The sequence below is a fragment of the Falco naumanni genome, chromosome 1 (assembly GCF_017639655.2).
Source record: "Falco naumanni isolate bFalNau1 chromosome 1, bFalNau1.pat, whole genome shotgun sequence".
In the NCBI taxonomy this organism is placed as follows: Eukaryota; Metazoa; Chordata; class Aves; order Falconiformes; family Falconidae; genus Falco; species Falco naumanni.
The window spans coordinates 77,250,972-77,270,121 of record NC_054054.1 but is presented as its reverse complement, the minus strand read 5'-3'; the positions used below and the strand labels follow the sequence as shown (position 1 = coordinate 77,270,121).

The following is a 19,150-nucleotide window of genomic DNA, read 5'->3' as shown; positions in this document are numbered from 1 at the left end:
TGTTGCAAGAGCCTTGTTTTTTCAGCTCATGTAATGCATTTCAAATGCTGAGCAGCCCTCCTGTTTTTTGTAACACACAAACATCAGCAATAACATAACCACACAACCTGCAGTCTCTGGAAATAGCATACCTAACTTTGGTTGAAGTTGTCAGCTAAGTGTAGGATCTGCAATAGTGGATTTCAATCTGACAGTCACTGGACTTCTTCAGCATAGTCCTTGAAAGCTAACTGAAAAAACCTAGTTCATATATGTTACCCTGCAAAACACTGGATGGGCAAAATTCCAGGAGAAAATTTTTAGGGCTTCTTTGGAATTAGTGGCTGTTTATAATACAGAACATTGTCCTTAAACTGTCCTTAAAACAACTATTTCAATCTGAAGAGGTATTACCCTCTATAATGCAATTGCATTAAGAATCATTCTTTATAAACTTAATTTATTATTTGCAGCAATACATATGGTTTGCTGCTGTGTACAAACAAATAGTTCAAACTAGATACACTTGTATCCTGATGCACACTTAATTTTGATGAGACAATATACTTGCCAACTGATCAAATCCAATTCTTTTACATTTGGCTTAAGGATTTATCCTAACATACCATACACTGTGCCTTTGTTTTTGTATAAATAGTTCATGTGTCTAGGCACAGTATTACATGTTTCGGCAAAACTGTGCAAGTTTAATACTTTACGCAGATGATTAAATTTCAGCTCCACTATAGTAATGTGTAACACTTTGTTCTCTGCATTAGGACACCCAAAATATTTTCAGTTCATTTAATTCCTCAGTTTTCCTCAAAGGAATCAGGAGTATTACTGTGTTTATATAAGCTGTCCAAATCCTAGTTTTGTTATGAATTAATGAAATTCCATTATCAGGCAAAGACAGGCCCAGCATGTTTTCACGATGGCTTCAACACCAATTATCTGGGATTTTCCAGCAAACAACCTGACCTTCAGGCTAAAACTGGGATTGCCAGAGAAAAATACTATCAGGGGCTGGGGAAATTCCCCAGCAGTATTGTCATCTTTGTCCAGGTAAGGTCTGATTTTCCAAACACTGCATGCTGCTGGACATAGCAGAATTCAGACAGCACTCGTGCTATCAGACCATGGACACTGCTTGTCTCAAACCAAGATTTCACTGAACTCATATATTCTAGATAGTACATAGAAAATCACTTCTGTGAAAACGACAAACATTTAAGACACACCCCACCCCCCCAAAAAGGCACTAAAAATATATGTACTTCTAATATCTGACATGTTACATGCTGTCTCTCTTTATGAATTACGCAAAGAAACCAAAGGATTTTTCCCAGTTGGCTGAAATAAATGTTTCCATTATTTTAATTTTTCCCTCTTCTCAGAAACCCTATAATCAAATCTAGAATTGGTTCTGTCATAAAACCCACTTCACATTTCCTTCTGGCCTGCAAGCAGCATGTATTAGTGGTGTCCCTTGAAGCAACAAAGAAGTTCTGTTTAGCCTTCTCCCTGAGGAAAGCCATTTCTCGTGAAAAAGGATGAATCTCAAGAACTGCAATGAGCCCTCAATTAAGAAAGACCCAAGCTGTTCTTTAGAGTCAAACTGTGGGCACTTCAGGTCCAGATCGGACCAGGGAGTTTCTTCACAACTCCAGTTTGTGAAATGCTTTACTGAGAAGTTTGAGGAAACGTTTGGTTTACAGTAAGCAGTTTTGGATGAGGGCCAAAGCACAGAAGACTTATTTTGTCAGCAGCCAACAGAATGATCGCCCCCAAAAAACTCTCTGGAAACAGGGATAACCTCCTTTTTCTGCTGGCTTTGTTTTCTAGCAGGGTGAGGCAGTCCCAAGACCAGGTACAATAGCTTCCTGGTACCTTCTCTCTGTAACCAGTCCAGGCTTCAGATATCACAAATCCACCTTCCAGAAAATTATGGGACTATCTTTAAAATAAACAAATTTATAAGATTTTTAAAAGCCAAACCAAAAAAAGAAAATATGCTTTTCAAACACTATAATTTTATTCCCAAGTTTATTCCAAAGATTCACATTGTCTAGAAGCTCTCATCAGTATCCACTAGTCAATTTAATTTCAGTTCTCACACAAGCAGCAATGTGGAATTTTAAGAAAAAGAATTCTGATTATTAAATCACAATAGCTGGCCACAGAATGTTATCCAGGTAATAAATCCATGGCCCTCAAAGATCAAAAATCTATGGCTGGAACAGAAAGCAACATTTCTTATGCCACATCCTTAACTAAGAAATATTCATTTAGTCATTGTACTTCCACCATAATGTTCTTATTTGCCCCCATATAAATGAACACTTATGTAAATGCTTTGGACTAATGAATGTTTGAGTTCAGAGTGATTTTTATCTTATTCTTGGTGTATTATCTGATATATTAGCATTATAATCCCTTGTTTTTACTTAAACCTAGCAATCTGCCTGACAGTCTGCCTAGACTGCATCTTGAAAACAGCAAAATAAACTAAAAGGGGGTAAATCAACTGATGTAAGTAACCTATGGATAGCTACTCATCAGGTAATGGCTCAAGTTACTCCTCACAAAAGCACAACAGAATACGGTAACATTAATGCCAACTGTCAACTTCAAAAAACAGAACACCTGTGAAAAGTAAAATGTCTCTCCTAATTAGACCTAGGCAGTGTCCTCTCACATTTACAGATTCACTATTTTGCTTTGAATAAACATCACTATTTCTTTCCTAGGCAAGCTCCTTGGCTCTGTTTCAATTATTTCTTTTAAACATTAAAGAGCAAGAAACATTTGTTTTTCCTTGTCACATCCTGTCCTCTTTACACAGCATCACACAATCCCCTTTTGAAATGCCTGCTCTTACAGCAAGCCTGACACACACAGTTCAATCAAAACATTTGCTATTGTCTTTTGCCAACTACAAACGCATTTCTGCACAAATACTGAAAAGGTTTAAAGGTTTCGACAACCGTCTAAAGCTGAGCCAGTACGACTGTCAAAGAAAGGTGGTGGCAAACTGCTCAGCTTCCCTGCTACCGCCCTGACTTCCAGAAGAGAAAGACAGACAAAGCCCTTCACTCGCTCACACAGCAGAGCTCCTGGCAAGAGCTCACTCGCTGCAAAACCACTGCTCTCACAAAATACTCAAAAGCAGAAAAAGCACACAGACAGAGACGAGTGTGAAAGGGTAACTTACATTGTTTACAAAGACAGTGGGAAAGGACTGCTGCAGTTTCTTCGTTATTTTACACTGCTGTTGGCAGAGCAGACAACCAAAAAAGTTCACCTAAAGAAATCTCTCCTTTTAATTCTCTCTCTCTCTCTCCCAGTTCATTTACTCTGGAGTCTCTCAGCCTGAAGAGATCCGACAGTCAAAAGTTTATCCCCTTGTATTTCCGAATGATATGGCTGACTTTCCTTGGACACATACCAATGATGCAGTAAAAATAGACAAAAGCGGGGGGGAGGGAAGAAGCAATCTAGCTTGAGCCTGAATCTTCTTAACTCAGTGTTTTCTGTAAAAGCTGCTCTTATGTCAGAAGCTCCCATTCCTATACTAACTTGCAGAGCATGGAGTCATCCATCTGGTTTTCATAAGCTGCAAATTACAGGCAAACCAGGGAATATATACAGTCCAGTTCTAGCAGAAGTCCCCATGCCTGAGCCTTACAAGTAACCTGAGGTACAACGGTTTTGAAAATAAACAGCCAGCCCCATGCCAGGATGGTCTCCCATGTGCAGATGCCCCCCCAGGCAGCCCCCAGCAGCTGAGACATCACACACCACTCAGGAAGGTGGCAGCCTGGTCCCCCCCCATGGAAGCAAACCAACCTTGCAGCCCCCCCTCCCAGCACAAAAAGCGTCTCTGGATGGGGCGGGAAGGGGTGGGGGGATGGGGGGTGGAAATCCCGTGCACTACTTGAAATAGTTCAGCAGTTTAGCAAGTCATTTAGAAGAACCTGGTTTTTATAAACAGGGAAGTGAATGCTGATCCACTTACACCCTTTAAATGCTTCCATGTGGGAAGCAAATCTATTGTGTCAGGAGGGTTTGGTTTGCTTTGGTGGGGTTTCTTTTCTCAGAGTCAGCAGACAGCTGCTTGACAAAGAACCCCTGGGGTGATCCGAGCCATTAATTACAAGAATGCACATTTTTACCAAAAGTATCACATTTTGAAAAGCACCCAGTGAAAGTCCACAACTTGAAGCTGCTAAGTCACTTTCAGTCCCTATTTTCAGCTATTTAAAGGTTGCTGCCCTGATTGAATGCTGGTACTAGAGGCTTGAGGGGTCACCTCTACTTTTGGATACCTCAGAGCTTTTGAGTCAGTACTGAAGAACATTGTTTTTCCAATAAAAAATTAGGAAGCCAATTTTATGGTAATTAAAGAAGTGTTGCCGTTGCTTAAAACTACAGGGTTTCTTTTATTATTTTAAAAAATATAAATATTTATTTATATATAATAAATAAAATAGAATTGTATATAATTTTATATATTTATAATTGTAATAAATATATTTTTAAATATTTCTATATTTACAGAAAAAAATATCAAGTTTTATTTCGTCTTTAGTTTTGCCAGAGAACTTTTGCAAGCTGTTCTAATGGGAATAATCTTAACCCTATTTGAACAGTGAGAGTCTCAAAATGAGGCAACTTTTACTAAAGCATGGGTGAATCAGTACAGTGAGTCATTGACAAAATAAAAACACCGTTGTAAACACTCTGCCTAAAAGTCCTGAGCCTTGTCACTTGCTCAGTTTTTCATCTTTGCACAATTCGGATTATGCTGATTGTATACTCATCCTGTACCTGGATCCAGGATTGACACGAATAGACTGTTAATGTCAAAAGTAGTTGAATTATTAAATAAATAAATAAATAAATAAAGACTCTCTAATCAGTAGAAGCAAAGGAGAAAATTATGAACAAATTTTCTTTGCCTGTATTTTTGCCTGTGCTGTCACAATACCTTCCAATAGTTGTATAACCCATTGAATAATTTCAGTCACATCAGGTAGAATACTAGAGATCTTAGTGGTATTATATTCCTGCAGCTTTTGTGAAAACAGGCAGCCATTCAGATGAGTGAAATACAATCCAGTGATCCAATGTAAAAGGCTACACTTGAGCTTAGTTTTATTATTAGGCACCAGAGCACCCCACACAAAGAAAAGGTAAGTGAGAACAGATTTCATGTGCCCTACTGCTCAGCTGCTACCATGGTTGTGCATCTTTGACCTGCATTCTAGTGTTTTTCCTCTCTTCTGTTCTCTTCTCATCAAGGTAGTAAGCAGCAAAAGCTGGAAATACAATCACCTGAAGCAAATAACGTTATTTTTGAAACAGGAGTAAACAATGTTTATTAACAGTTGAGTTATTCCTCTCCCACTTAATAAACAAGTGGAGTGAACTGAATAAATCTTGTTTTCATCAGGACTGATATTTTCCATGAAATCAAAGGACTTGATCCTTGTAGAGCAGACTTCCAAATCTGGGGGAAGAAATTATCTCACGGGGTACAGCAGAGTAGCCCGTGTGTGATTTTCTAGACATGTAGGCTCTCTCCTCCACTGTAGTATCACAGTCCAGGACAGGTTGAATGACTTTTATCTTTGGAATAAGAACTCTTGTTTTGGTGATGCATGATGTTAAAGTGGAGAGTAGGTGGAAATAATCACTTTAAGTTTGTGGTGCTCATGCTGACTGAATGTCCTCCCAAAAAGCAAATGCATTAACTCACACTGATCTCTCAGTTACTCTTCAATATATCTGTTCTCTGAAAAAAACCCAGTCCATTTACAGAAAAGGCTGCTTTCACAAATAACAGCTACATAAAAAAACTTCAAGAAAACTCAAGATTCAAAAATAGAAGATTGATTTTAAATAACCTTTCATTTTTCCAGATCCAGGGATCATCCTTACCATCTTTTTCTCTCTTCTTTTCCATTCCTCATTCCCTCTTTTGTATCATTCATGTGGGGTACCAGTATCCTACTGTCCATAGATAGCTCCTGCCTCCAGACAGGCTAGCTGTGTGTCCCCTCACTGTTGCCTGGATATTATTAAGGCATCACTTGATCCCCACTTTCTCACACTCTGTCTCTATGATCTTTGAGGCAGTCTTCTGGAAAAATGGAGATGGAAGATATTGATCAGTCATATGGTGAGAGAAAATTTACTGTAGAAAGCTTCATAGAGGAAAGACTGCAGCAAAGAACAGATCAGATAGGGAAAACAACCTGCTAGAAGCAACTTTCCTTCTCAGAAGAATGGTAGCTTCCATTTAGGATGCTTTCAAACAGCTACAAAGCAACCCTGTTAGCTTCCATGTAAGCAGAAAACAACCCTGATTTTGCACCAAGATCAACTATGTCAGTAGGAAAAGAGTGGAATACGATGCAGTTTAGATATTGATTATACTGATTATATGCAGCTGTGTACGTAGATCTTTGAAAGGTTTTTTTTAAACCTCATTGCATGTTCATTAAAGCAAGGAAAAAGTGCCCCTCCTCAGTCAGGGATGGACAGATGGTGATGCACAGTAGGTGGCAGAATATGCACCTTTCTTGGCCTAGATCTTGCTCCCATCTAGTCTAGTCTGGTTGTATTGGGATTGCTGAATTGCAAAAGTATAGGTGAAAGCAACCTGTTTTCCATCCTGTTCTTCTGCCTTTTAAACGCTGAGAAAGTGGCAGGTGAAAGGTCTGACTTTGGTGGAGGATGTACCTTGCCATTTAATTTGAATTTGTGAAATTGCCTGTATGACAGAAGGTGGATTAACAAGCCAGGGATGAAGCTGTGTTCAGCTGTCACCTTTCATTTTAGCAGTAGACTACTTGGTGTAGGATTTAAAATACATTTATGCAGATTTCTAGTTGGTCATAGTTTAAGTCCTAGATGAAAATTCTGATGCAAACAAACTGAAAGACTTTGTACAGACTGAAAAACCGTAAGTCTGATAAACTGAGACAAATGTACTGTTGGAGGAGTACAAGGCAAAGCTTCAGTACACTTACTGTTCATGAAATAAAATAATGGCAATTTTGGCACTGACGATGAATCAGCTGCGATATTATAAATCATTTTAACACCAGCATTTTAAAGCCAGTACATGGAATATCTTGGGTCTGGGTTCAGATGTAAACTTGTATTCAGTTGGTCTGGCCTCACTTGCTGTGTGTTTTATCTTAGTACTTCAACTTGGTGCCCAGTGTCCCCTTCCAGAAAGGCATATAACTGTCAGCTTATCTTCCAAAGAGACAATACAGTGTGACAATCTTTTGCAGCCTGCTCCTACTGTTAGATGAGGATCGGGCTGTTTCAGTGCTTTTGGTATTTTGCTTTATAACGTACGTATTCTGCTTTACAATGCATCACTTGTACTTAGGGACATGGTTTAGTGATGGACTTGGAAGTCCTGGGTTAACAGTTGGCTTTGATCTCAAAGGTCTTTTCCAACCTAAATGATTCTATGATTCTATAACTTCTTTTCCACAGAAAGAAAACACACAGCTCAGACAAAACCGTAATGTATTATAACCTTGATGCCATTGTTGGAGAAACCCCACTGCTACTGCTGTTTTCATTACAGCCTGCAGTAGCCCCCTGGTTGTCCCCAGAAAAGAAGGAGAATAAGCATAGCACTAAGACACTTTTTCCCATCAACTCTCACTAACATCTGTGACTGCAGGAATCTGGGCTTGTCTGGGGCACATGATCTTATTCTGAGTGTTCTGGTGACAGAGACACGCAGCCATTTTCCTTCTAAGTGAGCTGGAAAGATGGCCCCTTTTTGGCCTGCTGAAGCTCACAGTATAGTGGCTGGATACTTCATGTTGTTCAAGTAACAAGCCAGCAAACAGCATGTAATGAGCCTGTCCTAGTGGTTTTCATCAGGGAAGGTAACATACTGGAAGTATGCAATTTGAAAACACAAACATTACACTGTTTTTAAAGGTTCCCTTTCCCCCTCTGGCTGTACACTCCCACTTCTTACCTTGCACTGAGGCGCTTGTTTGGACTCCCAGTGGACAGGTACAGTTCATCACCTGACAGAAAGTTGACCTGTGACAAAATGCATCAATTTTCTGCAAGGTGAGTGAGGTGAATTAGCTCACAGGGGTCCTCTGAGTCCTGCAGCTGACAGAGATGTGGGGCATTAGGGACCAGAGCAGGCGAAGAAAGAAGACTGTGAGCCAAATGCTGCAGCTGCTTACGAAAATATACCATGGAACAGCAGGTAAGTCCCACAGTCCTGATTGTAAACTTACTTGAAGCTCTAAGTCATACTTTGGCAACCATGACCCTTAAACAGTGGGATATACTCAGTTTGCACCAGGCTCATGCTTCTGCTCTGTACTGCGCTCAATCATAGTTTGCTACTGTCAGAAATTAACCACCAGCCCCGGCTCCTATAAAATCATGTCTCAGTATTACTGTTTTTCACAAACTTTCATTCACATAAGTAAGCTTCCTGTCAAAAGCAAGTATCCAGGAAACACTGATGTAATACATTTTCATATGGCTGCATTCATGAAAAGTTCTGAACCAAAAGTAATGCGTTCACATCCCTTTTTTTGTTTGAAAACATCATTCATCCAAGAATCAGAAACGTTACTATGTAACCAGTAACGCAAAGAAATGAGCACATGAAGAATCACAGCAAACAGCTCAAAGGCAGGTCTGGGCCTGAGGTTGGTTCACAAGATATGTGGTGAATACTGGACACTTTGTTTGCCAAGAGAAAAAGAAGGGCTACGTTTTCTAAGAAATATACCGTGCTTATAAATTGCTTGGCTTAGTCTTTCTCTGACCTTGCCTGGAGCTATCCACTCTTACAGCATACAAAGGGCTAGTATGTGCCCGGTTTAGACCTGTCCTCTTTCCTGCCTTCAAGTACAAGAAGAAAGGAAAAAGGAGGTATGTGGAGACCTTTGCACTGCAGAACCAGAGACTCTATGGGAGAAGAAACAGCCCCCAGACCGCAAACACTGGGCTGTAGTGAGGAAGACCGAGAGTAGGAGGAGAATATGGCAATGAGCCAAGGGCTCTGGTGAAGCTTTTAAGGACTGTGAGATAGGGAGAACAAGCATCTTAAATGGCATGGAGCACAGAGGTTAAGAAGGATGGGATCTGGGAGGCCTGGAAAGAAAGGTAATTCTAGGATGGGAGGAGAGGAGTTGTGGCAGAAAGATGAAGAGGCTGTGAACTATGTGGTCGAGGCAGGGGGGCATGGACCACAGCAAGGAGCCAGATGCTCTGCGCTGGGAATGAGCTGGGGACCGGCTCTAAGGATAAGTGGCCTCAGGCTAGGAGACACTAGAAGTGTCTTTAAAAGCTCTTTTTCCACAGAGTGAAAGGCTGAGAACCTTGAGGCTGTGCAGGGCTTTGGGGAAGGTAGGAACACAAAATATCTCTGCTGCAAATACCCTCATTTATGTACCTGCACAGATATACAAGGATGCTGCCCCTGCTCTTTCTACTCACGTGGTCATCTCTTTCCACTCCTGTATCCTCTTCCTTGCAGTCGGAGCCACAGTAGCCCTGGCTCACATTTTCCCATCTGTGTATTGGAGTGTGACAGCATAACATTTTCCATAGCAACTGTGAACCAAGGAGAAGCTTGATGCAGCTCTGGGTTCCAACGTGTGTATGAGTGTCAAGCATAAGTGAAAGAGGAGAGTGGCTATCAGGAGAAAATGATGGGGAAAATGGAGAGAGAGAGAGGCAGATTTCTTTAGACAGATGGTCTCACGGAGGCAATGTCTGAAAACTAATATGCTGAAAGTTCAGCCACTGCAGTGCTGGAGTTAATATTAACCTCATCAAATACCTATCAACCTATTCTTACACATTCTAAAACTAACTGAAAAGAAGGCCAAAGGTAGGTACCACTTTAAAGTTAAGCATCCCAATCAGAAGCAGAAATTAAACCATACATAGAAGAAAAGACCGTAATTCTCACAGACCCATTTCAGCCCTTAAGTAACCAGTCTGCTTATTGCCGTTAGTGTGAGTTTTGACAGAGTAAGACATGCAGAATTTCATGCCAGAATATTACTATCACAAACAGGGTTAGGGTACATTAAGAGGTTATACTGTACCTTAGGGAGCATTAGGTAAAGCATCAGCTGAAGATGATATGTAAGGAGAAAAATGTCAGGAAGAAAGTGAGTCCCAGTATGATTTAATTTTTTGAGCAAAACTGCAGTACAACCCTTGAATCTTCATGGGTACTACACTTCTCAGTTTCACATGCTGTGAACCAGCAGTGATAAGAGGAAAAGGCCGACAACAGCCGTGATAATTCTTTTAGACAGCAGCAACCAGGACAGAACACAGCAAGCTACCCACTCAATTAGGGACATTTTATGCTATGAGCTTAAGTTGCTGCTTTCTTAGACCTTCAGCCCAGCTACACAGGCAAAAAGGAAGGAAACAGAAATATTTAAAAGCTCCTTCATGGATGAAGGAGCAGCGGCATCTAGAATATTTCCCGCCTACTTGAGCACATACTGGGTTACAATTTGCTTTCTGGGCCTGAGAGAGGTGAGCTACAGAGAGGAATCTGGACCATCTGCAGGCTGCAGTTAATTTTATACCCACCCTGCATGTACCCTAAGAGAAGGTAGTTTGCAAAACTTTGCCTTTTACACACTATCAAAGTAGCAATACAGAGAGCCTGTTCTGTAAGCCAGTGATTCCAGTAAGAAGAAAGCTTAAGGCTTGCCTATGGAGCTGAAGGGAACATCTTCCCAGCATAGGAACAGACCCCACAGCCAGTACAAGTATCTGGATGCCTCTGATACTTGTTTCTTTCAGCATTGCTGGCCAGCTGGGAGGCTGGGCACATCAAACAGGAGGGAAAGAAGTCAAAGAAACCAGTGGACTCTGGTAGATACAGATTTAAGGCAGCACAGACCTGAAGACCACTTAGCCACTGCAATTCACGCTCTGCCACAGGTAAGGAAGGTAGGAAGTGGTCCCTTTTCTTTTTGTCTTGACCTGAGTTTTCTATTATATTTCACACAGGCTGATCTACAGAACTGGACCTGTGGCAAATTCCTGGTTGAGAGATTTCCTCTATTCACCTGGGATGAATTTTCTGCATATAACCTGCCTTACAATCCTTTTCTTTCCTAAGTGCAATGCTTTCTCTGAGTAATACCACCTTTTGGCATATAAAATGCAGACATTAGAAAGAGACCCTCTACTCTTGATGTATGAATGAGATCTGAGTACTACAACCCTGCTGCTTTTTCTTTTTTAATAGAAAAGGCTGCATATGCTCAGCATTTTTCATTTTTTAGAACCATCCAGTATGTTTCACTCTAGTGGCAACAACATCCCTTACCTAGAAAAGGACCTAATACCTAGGAAAATGGACCTGAAAAAAAAAAAACCAACCACAACACAATGAAAGATTTTAAAAGCTATCATAAGTATGGGTAAAAGTTGAGGATATTAGCATGGAAAGTGTTAGTGAGAGGGTTCAGATTTAAAAGAGAGGACTTTTAGAGCCAAGGAGGCTGCTAAGGGGTTGCTTGCAGATCTCAGTCTCTACCCCTTCACAGACCCAAGTACTGATGGTGAGTGACTTTACAAGCAAGTCTATCCAAACCTGACAGAAGGCTGCCACTGCTTCTTTCAGGCCCTTAGACTTTTTCTGTTACCTGAAAGTCAGTTTTCTGGTCAGACTCAGCTGATGGGAGGGGGCACATGTGGTACTTTACACACAGGCTCTCTCTTATGTAACCTTAATCAAGCATCACGCATCAGCAGAGTACCTGCTAATAAGCTGAAACCCTGAGATGAAAAGCACCCTTAAAGCCTCCTGCTTTCACTAAGAATTCAAATGCTCAGTGTCATGAATTAAGCTCTGGAAACTCAAAACTCTTACTAATCTAGAGAGCTGTTCTTTCCCAAGAGATTGATCCATTCTGGGAGCTGGTCTGACATTCTCAAGGGCAAAGAAGGGGAAATCTAGTGGATCAGATTCAATGTTACAGGCTTTGTAATCTGGTAACTGTAAGTACATTTGGGAAGAGGTCAGGGTTTCAGTCAACCCCAAATTAATACCTTGCATTAACTGCTGAATAACTGAACAAATGTGACTGCAGAACTGCAGACTAAAGACTCGGCCACAGGAAAATGTTGGCAAGGGATCCCACAGTCCACATACAGTGCACCTACAGAGCCAGGGGGAGAAATGAATTGCAGTAAAAACACAGCCCTGGGAAGCAGATCTTAGCTCTATTTCCAGCTTTCCTGCAGATTTCATTTCCCTCTTTTGTAGATTGAGGATGATATGCTTCCCAGGCTACCTGAAAGCTCAGTGAATGGATATTAGGAAATCATTTTGTTTTCACAAACTGCCTACCATCTCAGAACCAGAAAGTACAATTACAGCATATGCAGTCCATAGTAGCCAGCTTTTTTTTTTTATGAAGGATGTTGATTCAGCCTCCTGTTTTAGCAAGCCCTGTGAATACATCTTGAAAATTATCTCTCTGGGAGAAAGACAAATCAATTTTAATCTTCTGCCTGTTTACCCTGATGTAAATCAAACAGGCACAGTCTGCCCCTATAGAGCAACCCATGTTGCGCTGAGCTCATGATGCACAAGGGAGTTCTTTCTTTAGTCAAGAGAGAGACAATGCGGTAAGCATATTTATTATTCCTAACTACATACTGAGAGAGCACAGCAAAAACTCCTAGATGCATATTTATGCTTGATGTGTATCTCATGGCTTTCATTGTTACTGAAGTACTGACATCCTGCTTTCTTAATTTATAGACAAAAAATCAAGACTTAGTATCTATCTGATACTTAGAGAGAGTGACTGAAAACCTCTGGCTTGTGTTCACAGCCTGACACAGAAGCAGCTTATTGCTGTAATCAGCTTTAGTTCATACATTACCATGCATGCACTGTATTGTTGTAGAGGAGGTTCAGCCTCAGAGCTGAACAACTGTGAGAATCAAGACCCACGTACTAAGTGCAACAGCTGCCCATCAGTTTTATTTGAAAATTTGTCTAACTGTCTCTTAGCCACTGCTTCCTACAAATAATATTGCTTGACTGGCCCTCTGGAATTCAAGACTCACTGAATGATGCAGTCCTTAAAAGCATTATAGATGAGTGGGAGAGTTGAGCCAAAGCTCTCCAGGCTGCGTCAAGATTGTCTGCAGAAGCCGTGCACAGCCCCAAAACACAAGCAACATGGCAAAGATGAAGGCATAACCCTCAGGGCATTCCCCTGTTGGGTACATCCATAGAGGGCAAGCTAGACAAGCTGAAAAGAACATGGCATCAGGCCTCACTTCTGATTTGCTTTTATTTTTTTGGCATGACTCAAGACTAACAAAGACCTGATTGAAACTTAGAGGTAAGGTTCTTCCTGTGCTTTTAAAAAGAGGCATAATGAACATGCTTACTTACAGCGACAGCATCTTCCCCACACACAGTTATCATGAACTCAAAACTGCAGCTGAATTTTCTCAAGATCCTGGCACTTGTGGTTCAGGAGAGAGCTGAAGCAGTAGTACTCTGGACAAAGGACCATCCATCCCGGCAATATTGAAGTGCTGTCATAATGCCATATGGGACATTTCCAGCCTCCAGCCACGCCAAAAGAAGGATGAACTGAAAATAATGCTATAGCCTACTCTGCTTGAGGCCTCCCACACATTTTTGAGCTCAGAGCAGTCTGGATAAGCAAGCAAATCATAAGGTACTTCTCCAATCTGAACTCTGTGAGGTGCACACAGTCACCCCTAAAAATTACTATTTACACTGCCCAATAGGATTTTGTAAAATAAATGAAAGGAAGAAAAAGAAATAATATAGTACAGTGACCTTAGTAATAAACTTGAGTGCTGACAGTTTGCTCTACTGTGATGGCAAAGTCACTTAATCTGTCACATCTTTATGTTCTTCATTTATAAAATGAGGTCTACAGATGAACTCCTCAGCTACCACATGAAATATAGACACAGACTTGCCAAAACTTCAAGGATGGACTAGTTCCGAGATTCTGCATGGTGTCCAGCTCTGACAGGGACATTAAGATTTTCTTTGCTGGTGTAAAAGGTAAAAAAGAAAGTCTGAAAAATCCATCAATATTTGCAATGCAGGACTAAGCTGAAGAATACTGTTCAAACATGGAATATTTTATTTAAAATTCTGAACATTAGAAAGGAGATATTAAAGATGCAAAAAGTCAAGCTCATTCCGTATCTGCAGTTTTTTACCCTATGGAGGTATAGACATTTCCTAATAGCAGCCAGCAAGCAGGACTGAAATCTCTGAACATGACTTTGCTTTTTCTGCTGCTAGGCATATATCTTAGAATATGACAGCTCATATCAGCATTTTGGGGAGCATTCCTTTTACAGTGTCCCATTTCTAGCCTTTTCACACTTTTTCAAACAACGCCACTTACGACCTTGTGAAAATTGCTGCTGTTTGAAACATGACTGGATGATCAAATACTGGAAACGCAGCTAAAAATGAGAACTAGATACAGATTAATTAAAGTAATATAAAAAAATAACCTGGCAAGTTTAAATGGGTTGTGTCCCTATTAACTTCTTCCCTCTTGCCTCTCAGGAAGGTCTCATTTGAGATTGAAATAGCGTAGTCCTTGTAGTCATGACACTGCATACAAAGTAGCTGCTCTTTTACTTCAGAGGAAAATATTTAATAGTTGCCTCTCTGAATGACAGCACCTACCTGCCTTGCTAAAACATGCCCTTAGTCTTGTGAGAAAAGCCACAATGAGACAGAAGGCTACTTACTAGTGTTCCATAGAGTCCACGCAGGAGTATCAGAGACTGAAACTCACTGTGCCTCTGATCAGAAGATTTAGCTCCCTGCAGCATTCAGACAGTTGGTCCCATTATGGCCATCAGGCAGCTGAGTTAAAGGGTGGCCTTGCACAAACATAAACAGCTTGTCAGCACAAGCCAAAGAGGCGGGCCTGCCCTGCCAGCCACAATGCGAGCCAATGATTAGCTTCTTCGCATTCTGGGTGTTCAAGATATTGTGTTTCATTCTTAAGCGGGGGAACAAGAGGGGCTGACTAGGAAGGGCTAGTGCTTGACAATGTACTGCTAGGCAGTAAAATGCTTAAGGCAGAAATAATAAAAAAAAAAAATCAGTAAGTCACTTCAGGAAAAGCACGTTTGCTGTGTAGTCATACACACAGAAACCCCACAGGCATCCCCAATGCATTGTTCTTTTTAGGTTAATCAATCAAACAAACAAAAAAATTGTGGATTAAGTTTAGCCTAAATTCACTGTAAAGAAGTTTCAATTGCAAAGTCTCCAGTTTTTCTTCTCTCCACCCTTTTTCTTATTCTTGTATTTCCTAACTCGCTTGTTTGCTGACACTAGGGTTTCTCATTTCTCTGTCACAAATGTCTTACCCTGACCTTCGTGACCTGACCCCCCAACCTTCATTGATTCTCCTATGATTGCTTCTCTTCACCTCCGTATTAATTGCCTGTTCTTTTGGTCCTTACCATCCCAAAAGAGCACAGTCACAACATAGGCACCTTAAGGCAAGGCTCTGTGAGACAACCATGCTGATCTAGCAACTGAACGCTGTCAGAAGGGGAGGTGTTGAGTCTCCCCTTTCTTCAGCACCACACCGTGCTCACCTGTCTGTCCCCCCACATCATTTCAAGGAAAGGTGATGTTGCAGGGAAGCAAATACTTCCTTGGCAGTTTAGTGATCTTAACAAAGAGACAAAAGAGATACTGCATGGAGTGAATACTCCCTGAAACTTAAGCTCCCTCCGATCTTACCTCAGCCATCTATGATCCCACCTGTCTCCTCAAGTTCCTCTCTCCTTTATTGTTTGACTTGAGTTGTTCCTAGTTAATTGAATACCCTGCTTACAGCTGCTGATCCTAATTCCTGCCAGATTGTCCTACTTTCTTATGCCTCCAGTTTGGCTGTGAGGCTGGTCTGCCGCCAAAACAGTCTCATCAAGTCTCTTATAGTGCCCCCCTCCTCGCATAAATATCACGCTTTGTACTTCAGCCTCAACCTCTTCGAGCACTTCTGCTTTGGAAATAATTAAAATCCTTCTTAAAATCCATGCCATCTACTGGGCTTTCGCTCTGACCTTTCTGATTAATTCTTCTCTCCGCACCTACCTCTTCCTCTCTTACGTCCCAAGGCACCTTACTTCCTGTTATATTCTATCCAGCTTTTACTATTGACTCCTGCATTTATAAGCATGCATTTCTATTTTTCAGCTCACTGCTTTTCTCCGGTCTCGTATTTTACCCTGTGTTTGAGACATACAGTATTAAATGCCTTGACAGCTCCTAATTTTAAGATCCTTTTCTGGGGACAAATTAAAGCAGTCCAGTCACACCACATTCATTACTGTACAGTCTTGGCACAAGTCATTTCCCTCCCCCTCCGCTTTGGTAAAGAAGCAGATGCTGAAGTTTACACGTTGTTCAGATGGGAAGGCATATCGCAGCTCTCAGGCTTCTGCTGACAGGCTGTGTGCGAGTTCTGGCACATATCGCTGCATCACAATGTGCTGGGGTCACGTTTGCAAGATTTTCTTCACAGTGCGACATACTAGGCACATTCTTCAATGATATCTGAGATTCTGGTGCAATTGCACAGCTCCATCAGCTGCCACCCAAATATATCACCTGCACTGCCTATACTTTTATCCAGATTTTCTGCTTAGTTAACCCGGCACTATCCACATTAACAACATTATTTTGCCAGAACTCTCTTCTTCTAGTATTTTTAACATGTAAATCTCTGCCCAGATCCACTGTGTGATCACAGTATTTGATTACTTTAATTATTGTGATTACTGAGCCTGGATCTTATTCCCAATGCACCTGTATTGTTCTCCACAGAAAACTGTGTAACTGAGGTCATCTTTTGTTCCATACCCAGCCACATTGCCTACCTCCCCATGAAAGCCATGCTTTCTTATCCTGAGCTTCAAGGCCTTTTCAGAATTTCTCTTTCTTATTGATCTGCTCCCACAGCTCTCTTCACCACAAGGCCTGTCTTTTCAGCCTTCTCTCTTCCTACAAAGCTCTTTTTTTTACCTTGTCCTCTATACAGAGAATTCCCTGCTTCATCAAATCAAGTTATCTAGTCTCTTCTACAATCCACGTGTCACAAAATACAGAAACGATGTATCAGAATGAGAATAAGGAGCAATAAATATGTGATAAGTCACTCCAGAAAGAGAGATGTTTCATCTGCATGTATAAATTACATGTGCAAGAAATTTTCTATCCATCAACCATATACCATGTTATGCACCTTACACTGTTAAGGTATTTTTACACAACATGATAGGTATCAAAAGCCCTTGAAGGATATGGATCAAGTGCCCAAACACTGTACATCAAATTGTGAAAAGACTGCTATGAAAAGACTGTTTGTAGATGCCTAAGAGAAAGCAAGCTAGCTATACCATCTCTGATTCCCATGGCAATTTATTTAAGATGCTAATTCAGTGTAGCCACAAACAAAGACACAAAAGAGAGAGCAAGAATGAGCTGATTTAGTGGACTACATTGAAAAGGCACACTTTAGACAAAGTCACCCTGGGTATAACTCCTGTGACTCCGCTCACAGAATTATGCCAAGGGTGAAACTGTCTCTTTGTCCTTAAGTCTTGTATGACGTAGGAAAATTGTTACCAGCACTGCCAACGGTACCAACCCAAGCACCATCTAAGCGAGATTGCCAAGCTGATTTAACAGCCTACTTTTACCAAAAGGTTCATCCTGCCCCTTCTTTTCATTGCCATTCCCGGCTGCACAGGCCTGCCCCCTCCCTTACACATGTTCCAGGAACAGTGTGAAAGCTCACAGACCAAATCTGTCTTGCTGAATATGTTTTTCAGACAGGTTAATCATCTGACTCATCTCTCTGCCATACTAAACAGCACAAAAGCCAGCCGAGGGAAGCAGTAAACACAAGTGGCTAGAAGAAGGAGAGGGAAAGAGGTGGAGACCACAATCACCACCTTTTTTTTTTTTTTTTTCATAAGCAGAAAGCTGGCTGTCATCCCCAGAAGCTACCATCCATTCTGAGGGGAAACCTAAAACTATGAGTCCCATAACCACGCCACTCCTAAACACAAGGTCTCAAAAGCTCCTGTAACCCCTTGTTTGATTTCCAGCAAGCACTAAAATGTTTTATTGAAATGTATTTCCCACAGAAAGGTGAGACACTGTTTTAATCAAATGAAGTTTCTGAAAACATAGTCATTATTTGATTTCTTAGGAAAAAAAATGTATAGGAGAAAGATTTTGGTGAGCAAAAAAAGGAAACATTTGTCTGCACCTGAAAACAGAAGGTATTTGTGTTATGAATCATCAGAACTTAACTGCCCAGTCCCTTGGTTGCAGGCTCCATTGGGTAACATTTTCACTGTATCCCCTTCCCTATTACTATCCATGTATCTGGCTTCTACCATTTATTGTTTGCTTGGTAAAATTGGTTTTTTTTCCTTTCCCTTTTTGTGGCCTCAGCCTAACCTCACTCCACCCTTTCTTCTCAAAACACAATGCTAACTGCATGCCATTTTGCTTGTCCTCCGCTTCTCCCCTGGGTGCCAACAAGGAACCTCAGGCCCCCCGAGGCTCAGCCTGACCGGTTCACATCTATGCCTTTGCTGGGAGAAGACCTCTCCTGCTTCTCCAGCAGTAGCTGCAGATGCTGCAGGATGCAGTAGCATTTTTGTCATGTTTTACTGGCCTGGTTTCAATTATAAAGTGGGTCACAAGTTATTCCCAGAAAGCACACAAGCTCAGGCAATGAAACACTTTGGGTAGTGACAAAAGTAGTGAAACTCTGTAGATGAACTGTTTCGCTTTTCTTCAAAAAGGGAAAACAAATGGCAGAAATGGCAAGGGGAAGAGATCATGTGCAGATGCAGCACACTAACATATGAAGCTACAATGAATGGGAACTTGGGCTTAATCCCAGCTCAGACCATGTGCGTTTTGAACTTTGAGCTCTTGGACCATTTCCTAATTAGAGAATGAGTGACACACTGTGGAACTATTTAACCCTTTGGTGGTGCCTCATGAGGTCTAGCGAATGCCAGAAAAGACTCCTTGGAGGCCACATCTGGCTACAGGAAA

The 19,150-nt window shown here is 41.2% G+C and overlaps 1 protein-coding gene across 10 annotated transcripts in view; it reads right to left on the bottom strand.

Annotated features, from left to right (window-relative positions):
• TRIM2 (tripartite motif containing 2) overlaps nt 1-19,150 on the bottom strand; it is a 117,300-nt gene that overhangs the window by 59,216 nt on the left and 38,934 nt on the right. For 2 of the 10 annotated variants that reach the window (XM_040600373.1, XM_040600466.1), the window contains exon 1: nt 14,800-14,936. The exons of 4 other annotated variants lie outside the window; for them this stretch is intronic. The gene's annotated coding sequence lies outside the window, so the exon portion shown is untranslated. Of the gene's footprint in view, nt 1-3,193; nt 3,700-5,922; nt 6,125-7,996; nt 8,140-14,799; nt 14,937-19,150 lie in introns of those variants that run through there. 4 more of the 10 variants (XM_040600354.1, XM_040600400.1, XM_040600328.1 and 1 more) reach the window with 4 other exon arrangements.